Raw genomic sequence first — 7,365 nt, forward strand, 5'->3', positions numbered from 1 at the left:
ACCCTCCTTCACAACGCACTAAAGCAAGCAAGCGTTAGACAGGCCAGCAGTCCTGCATGTGGGGTACTTCAGCCCCAGCACAGTGCCTATGCCTGCCAGGGAAGACACTTCTCAGGTCATCGCTGTACATGTGAGAATCACAATTGAGTCTTTGGTCTGTAGACAACCCCCCTCTGAGCCTGTTCTTTGGGCTGTGCTTGAAAGCCTTGCTGGTAGAACTATGCAGGGGCAGGGGTTACTGAAATAGCTGCACTATTCAAAGGCCCTGTGTGTAAAACCATAGGTTATACCAATAAAAATAAAAGGCTAGTTAGTGTGCTAGCCACGCTGGAATACCTCTGCACTGCAGGGTGGCTGCACAATTTTAACTAGAGCAAAAGCATGCAAGGAGCCCAGCTTTGGACCAGAGATGCTTGCCTTCTCCTCTATTCTAGACAGAGTCCATGGCCAGTTTGCTTGTTAGTCCTCTTTAGTGAATGTGTTTTACAGCAGGGGTCATGTCTCCAGACCCTCAAGCACAGCCCCTTTGAAAACAGCTGAGCCAGGAGGCAAGTGCAAAGCCAATTGATGACAAAAAGGACCTGATACTTCTGCCCCATCACAAACCAGGGCATTATTTGGGCCTCTTCACACTCCTCTCAAGAGCATTTGTACCCCACAGCTGCCTTCCACCAGGCCAACTTGGTCCCCTAGATGTAACAAATGACCTCGTTTGTATGAACGCAAACACATGGCTCACCTTTCATCCACTGCTAACAGGGCCGCAGCTCCGCAGGGGCCTGGCAGATGAAAACTGCACTGGGTGAGAATGGACCACACTGGAACTGGAGCAGCTGGGGAGGAGGATCTTGCTTGCTGCCCAATAACTCATCATGATGAGAAGGGACTTGGTGCCCAGGGACAAAGCTCTAGTCCACTGATAATCCACACTGACAGGGCAGGACAAACCTGCAGACTTATCCACCCGTACTCCCATTTTCCAGCTAGTGCCTGTATGTGCACACACTTGTACAGAGCAATGGACATGACATGTAATGATAACACCGGAGTTACCACTCCTTCCACCCACACACACATGGAGGCACCCTGTCCCCCACACGTTCATATTAACATGTTAACACGTGTGCATACACATGTACCAACCACAAATGCAAACAAGGGTGACATACCAAAGACCTGTCTCCCTCTGCACCCCTGACCACTGTGTGTGAGCCCCCCTGGGGCAAGCCTTGGTTTATTGCTGCATTTGCTCCTTCAATAGAATGAAAATTTGGAACCAGAGAGGGTGGGAAGAGCCATTTGTGATGCTCTGATGCTGCCTCCTCTTTCTCTGTCACCTCGGCAGGTGAGCACCCCGTACAAAGACAGGGGTCATGAAGCCAAGCCCCTTCAGAGGCACTGTGAAATCTGTCACTACGCAGGCCTCATGAACGGTGCCGAAGGCCACCCAGACGGGCCACCCTGGGTCTGCCTGCCTCTGCAGGGACCAAAGGCAGAGACAGAAAGACCCAGCTGCATGGAGGGGGAGCTCTGGGAAGCTAGAGCCTGGCCTCAACCAGCCATTAGAAAGAGGAAGCAGCTGGAAAAACACACTTTGTAAGAGCAGTGTAAGTCAGCTTTGCTTCAGTTCAGTTTCAGCTGAGGAACAGATTTAAGTTAGGCTGTATTAAGCAAGGAGGAGTGTGTACACAGCAGGTTGCATCAGTGTCACTGAACTGGAGCATGTTTGTGTGCATACAGGACCCAAGGCCAACTGGGCCTGGGAGTGGGGTCGTACTGCTTGCCAAGCTCACCCGCTTCACTTTGTGAGTGATGGCAAGCAGATGGGGAGGAAGGGTGTTCTGCGCTGGATGGGAACACAGGCAAAAGGCCACCCCTCACTCAAACACCCCTGGGTGGCCTCCAGAGCAGAGGGCATATTTGCATTGGCTGTTCTCACAGCGCTTGCATTCAAACACCAGCCCTGTGGTCCCCTTGGCTGTGATTAAAGAGGTGCTAAGACAAGGCAGCTAAGCATATGAGAAAAATGCAGGCAGCTGCTTTCAAATGCACGGGCACCTGTTATACCTCCCAGGAGAGGAGCTGATGTCAGGAAAGCAGTGCCTTTTCTTCAGTGTAACACCCCTGCAATCCACAGCTCAGCAGCCCCGTTTGAGATTCCCCAGCAAAGTGTGTGTGTGAGGGAGGCTGCTATGCAAACCCTCCTTGTCCAGTGTGGAACAAGCCCCTTTGGCAGGGATCCCTGGCCCTGCCTTAGGAGTCTTGATGACTAAAGAAGCTCCCATTTGCTGTAGCTGGACCTGCTGTTTGCTGGCTGTTGGCCAGAGCTGACCCATCACAGCAGCATTGTGATTCCTCCTCTTAAATTATATTGGATACGGACCACCTTTCTGAGCCATCATGTATTTCCAGATGTCTGGATCGTGGCACTAAGCTGCAATGACACTGTAGGTGCTTCAGCTTCCTCAAACCTTTAATGAAGGTTCATTAATTCACTGTATGGTCCTACAACACATCTTGGGAGCCAGGTCAAAATGAGTCACACACAGGGAATGAAACTACCCTCCTAGCTCCAAAGGAGACCCTCCAGGACCTCTCTGCTTAGGAATCTTACTCAGAAAGTACATCTGCTTTACCTGGCAGAGATCCCTGCAGGGGATCCTGCTTGTTCTGAAGGAGTGTGGATGAAGAAAGGAAGAAACCTGCAGCAGCAGCATTCCTGAGCAACTCTACATTGAGCTGCAAGCACTTAAGAGCATCCTTTTCATAACAAAAGCAGCACAGCTCACACTTGAACCTATAATTCAGCAAGGCATCCACCACTAAGGAACAGCCCTGCTGCTACAATCTAGTGTGAGCAGCTGAGGACTAACAAGTGGCCTGGCCATCACCAAACATCCCCAGGATCTGCGTTCCCTAGTGGCTCCAGCAAACCAGAGCTGCCCAGGGATCATCAATCCTGCAACAAAACAAATGCAAAAATAACACATTAAATACCTACGTAAGGAAAGAGATATGCAGGCTAAGAACTGGGGCAGGCGGGGGGGGAGAACCAGGAATACAGACATCAAGAAAAGAAGGTGAGTGTTTTAATAGCACAAAATACCTGGCAATGGAGTTTCTAAGATGAGGCAAAGTGACAAAGAGGTAGGAACCCCAAAGCTGAACCTGAGAGACAGCCAGTCCAGCCATTATGCCAAACAGTCCTAGCTTTGCTATCCCAAACCAGTCAACGTTTCCACTAATGACCTGGCACTTCTGTGGGCGCTAATAATGGGGACAACCTTTGCACTAGCCTAGCATCTAAGCCCAAGTCCCCTTCTTTCTAGTTTTTTAGCACTAAGTTCACAGGCCGGTAACAGACCTAAGTAAGCTGGAGCCCATCAAGGAAGTGTTGAGCAGCTCTTTGCTTGCCTCCGATGGCTATGAATAAAGCAATGCAAGTGCTCTGGCATAATCCAACAGGGGAAAAGGATGGCCCGTAATGGATGCAGGGGGATCTTATCATTAGAGAAAAGAAATGGGAAGCAGAACTCTGATAAGGCACGTGACCACATCCATGAGGCAGCACAGCTGAACACAGCCCTCTTCTGTGACCTCCATTACCTGGCAGCATTATGTTTGGGCCAGGTCTGGGCCTCTGCTGCTTCAGGTGCAAACTAGGGACACAACTGCTTACAACCCTGTAGGAGTGTTGTCAGGTTTTGTACCGAGTTGCCTGGCAAACAGCCAAGTGATTAAAGGAAACAGTCTCGCCAACATCCTGCCACACTTTTAGCTTCTCTCATTCCTTGGAGTCTCAGTACAGCAGAGACTCCCTATGCCTAAAGAAGGTGATTACGCCTGAACACTTGCAAAGAACTTTTTTCCAACTACTCAGCTGGTCTAATAAAAGATGCTGCATCTACCCAAAGAACCTTGCCTGCCTAAAGGAAACAATTGCATTTGGATTTTGAAATAGCACGAAGTTCAAAGAACAGGTGCCGTTGCCAAGCTACCTGCCAGCTCGAGAGCTAAGTGAGAAACAGGAACAATAGGATCACATGAAACTTAACTACTCCGTGATGGGCTGTCATTTTGTGTAAGTTCTGCACGTCACCAAAATCTTCAGAGCTTGCAAGGCACAAGCTCTGGATACTTCAGTGCTAGCCTTCAGGACCGAGTGCACCAAGGCTCGGGAAGGAATGATGACCCTCACATTCAGCACTTCACACTCGGCTAGATACTTCAAAGCAATGCTTTTCCTTTCTCAGACTTGCCTCTGGGTGGCAACACTGGCTTTGATAAACCAGCTGTCTGCCTCATCCATTATAAGGCCTTGTGATGACACAGAGAGGGCCTCCTTGGCATGATCCAAACTGTCCCAAGTGACTCATGACTTTGAGTGCCCAGCCTGAAAACCTTTGACAGACCTCACTACCAGAGGGAAACTGCTCACCGCTTTCCAAAATTCAGATCCCCTTTAACCCAGCTAAACCAGGCTCCTGGAATTACTAGCCCCTTTTGAACATCTTCAGCCTACACTTCTAGGGCATCCTGCATATCTATTCAGACCCCAATAAACAGGTATCACTAGAACTGCAGTAGATACATAACTATATTTAGAAGTATGTGCTATATATCCATTTATTTTTTTACTTCTTCAGATGCTGGGAGTAGTATACTGTAGTATACTCCATGCTGGGAGTAATACTTTTTCCTACCACAGCCAACCTACTATGAAGAACACCTTACAGATTGCTCACATTCCTAACTTGCTTTACAAGACCTACTGCCCCCTTTTAGAGATTAAATGCACCCTCTGACCTGCCTCTGAGTTTAGTTTAGTTAAATAAGCCTGCTTTTGTCAACTCAGGTACATTACGTTCACTGGAAAATTTAAGAACAATGTTCCACACTATCAAGTGAAGCTGGATAAATATCCCCACAGATTACATGCTAAAGGGAAATATCTACCTTGAATGAGCTCACCTTGAAGTCTACGCCAAACCTTTCAGTTCTTCCATGGGCAGCACATTTGTCATCTTTCTGCCAGCATCTTATTTTCAAAACCCATTTTAAAAACATGAACATATGCCTTTGCCAGCAGTACAACTGCTGTGTGCCCCTATATGCCAGTATATAGTGTTGGGGAAGGGGGATGCTATATTGGTCATGAAAAGAAAGTTGCATCCGTGCTAAGGCTAACATTAATGCATTCTCTATCTCACTGATAAGTGACCTAGCTAAACCATGACAAAAAAGTGTGTGACCATGTCTGCAAGGTAAAACACAAGGAGGAAATGCAGAACCCGGCTTGCATGTGGGTGTGGGGGCTTAGAGCTAACATAGTCCCTGTAATCTGTGAACCCTTTCTTGTTTCCTCTGAAAGCTCCTTAATTATGAGACCCTAGGTTAAGTCCTAACTCAGCAGGGGTTCAGAGCTGTGCCAAGCTCGTTAAGTGGCCTAAAAGATATTGCTGCAGAAAAAACTAACTTACTACAGGAGATGCAGAAAGAATGAACCTAGAGCTGCTGTCCCACCCTTCTCCAGGCTGTGCTCCTTTCAGAGCATGTCAAAAAGACCAACTGCAGTACAGTTCACGTGCTGATAACGAACAAAGGAAAGATAGGCAATTGTCATTTGCACATTGAGATACTTATTCAGCAAGGGAAGGCAGGGAGTTCCAGCTGTAAGCCACTTCACTGTGTTCCTTCCATTAATGATAGTAAACTGATTAGAGAAAAGCCATGTGCATTGTGCTACGCTTAAATTACAAGGTGGGGATCAATGACAGCTCAAAGCAACAAATAAGATCTAACAGGAACAAAGTGTTTCCTTTAAAACTGCATTTAAGATAGTGTTTTATTCGTCTCACTTACTTTCCTTTGTCCTTCCTTATTGAAGGGGTGGCAGATTGTAATTTAATGTAACTGTGGTCCTTGGACTTAATTAGCCGACCCTTAAATAACAAAAACAAATAAGATACCATCTACCTTCTTCCCCACAGGCTAACTTCTGGAAAGTCCCACTTTCAATCCAATGTCATGCTTTGTAATGCCCTCACTCCAATCAACTTGCCAGGCATCAATAGCAGGATAAGCTGCTAACCTAATTGTTTGCAATTTTAATGGGTCTACATATCAGAGCAAGCAGCCAACAAGCTTTGCACAAGTTGCAAACTTGTTCTGGGAAAAGGAGGGGTTTTCAAAGACTAAATTGCTCTTTTCCCAATTTCAGGGCATTTCACTCTGACCCTCAGATGCCTTGTGAAGCTTCCTACTTAGTCAACCCCACACACTGCCCCCACTACCAGTCTAAAAATGAGACTTCAGGTGAAAGCTGGTATTTCCCATCATTCCCTACCCTCTTAAAGGAGAGGGCCTACCAAAAGCTCAAGACAACACACATGGGCATCACAGATTTCACAGACATCAGGGCTGGAAGGGACCTTGCAAGATCATCAGGTCCAGCCTACGGTGCCTTCTGTAGCTTGATACCAAGCACTGACCTCAATCCACTGTCCCGATGCTAGCAAAGCTACAGTCAGGAACTCTCCCAGCAGAGAGGTGCAGCATTAGGCCTAGTAACCTGCACCAAACTGATCTCCTGGGAAAAACTCCAAACAGGGATCTTACTGAAGGGTAGAGAAAAGACAGTTAAGAGAGAACCATGGCTGGGCAATCACTCACTGCCTCCAAGGTTTGGTGGTTTGACTGAGTGAGAATTGCAGAGGGAGACTGCAACAGAGTCGCAGATGTAAATGCATTATCATGAGTGGAGAGGCTAGGTGAGGTGCTCCTTTCTAATGGAGAGGAGGAAGGGAGGCTGGCCCCAAGTAGGAAGGTGAGCTGAGCCAAGCCTTACTTCTTCAGCTCCTTTGAAAACTAACTGGATCAGAGGGATTCCCGCATGTGCAATTTCCTTGAGACTCCTGGAATTCTCCAGGCTGCTGCAGGATGCCATGCAATATTAGCACTTGTGTGTGCACAAACACCTCCACATGATTCACAAGATAAACCCAGAGTTTTCCAAAAAAGGAATCCATAGCATCAAAGCCATTCTGACCTGTTACAGACTTTTGGAGTTCTTTGCAACAGAAGAACAGCTCTGTTGCTATTCTTTAGTCAAAGAAGTGAAAGCAAAGGGCTGCCATTTTTCTAGACATTATAGTGTGAATATTTGGCACCACTGAAAGAGGCTAAGGGTGACCCCACTTCAATACAGTGCTACAAAAGGATCCTGCAAACACAGACCTGTGTCTCTTTCGGGCACTTATACTCAGCCTCAAGCATGTTTGAGGGACTGCCCTTCTCGGTCCTTTTGGCACAAAAACCAGCAGCAGCTTTCTTGCTGCCATCAGTGAAGAACAAACACCCACATGA

Source organism: Alligator sinensis, unplaced genomic scaffold (assembly GCF_000455745.1).
Source record: "Alligator sinensis unplaced genomic scaffold, ASM45574v1 scaffold98_1, whole genome shotgun sequence".
NCBI lineage: Eukaryota > Metazoa > Chordata > Crocodylia > Alligatoridae > Alligator > Alligator sinensis.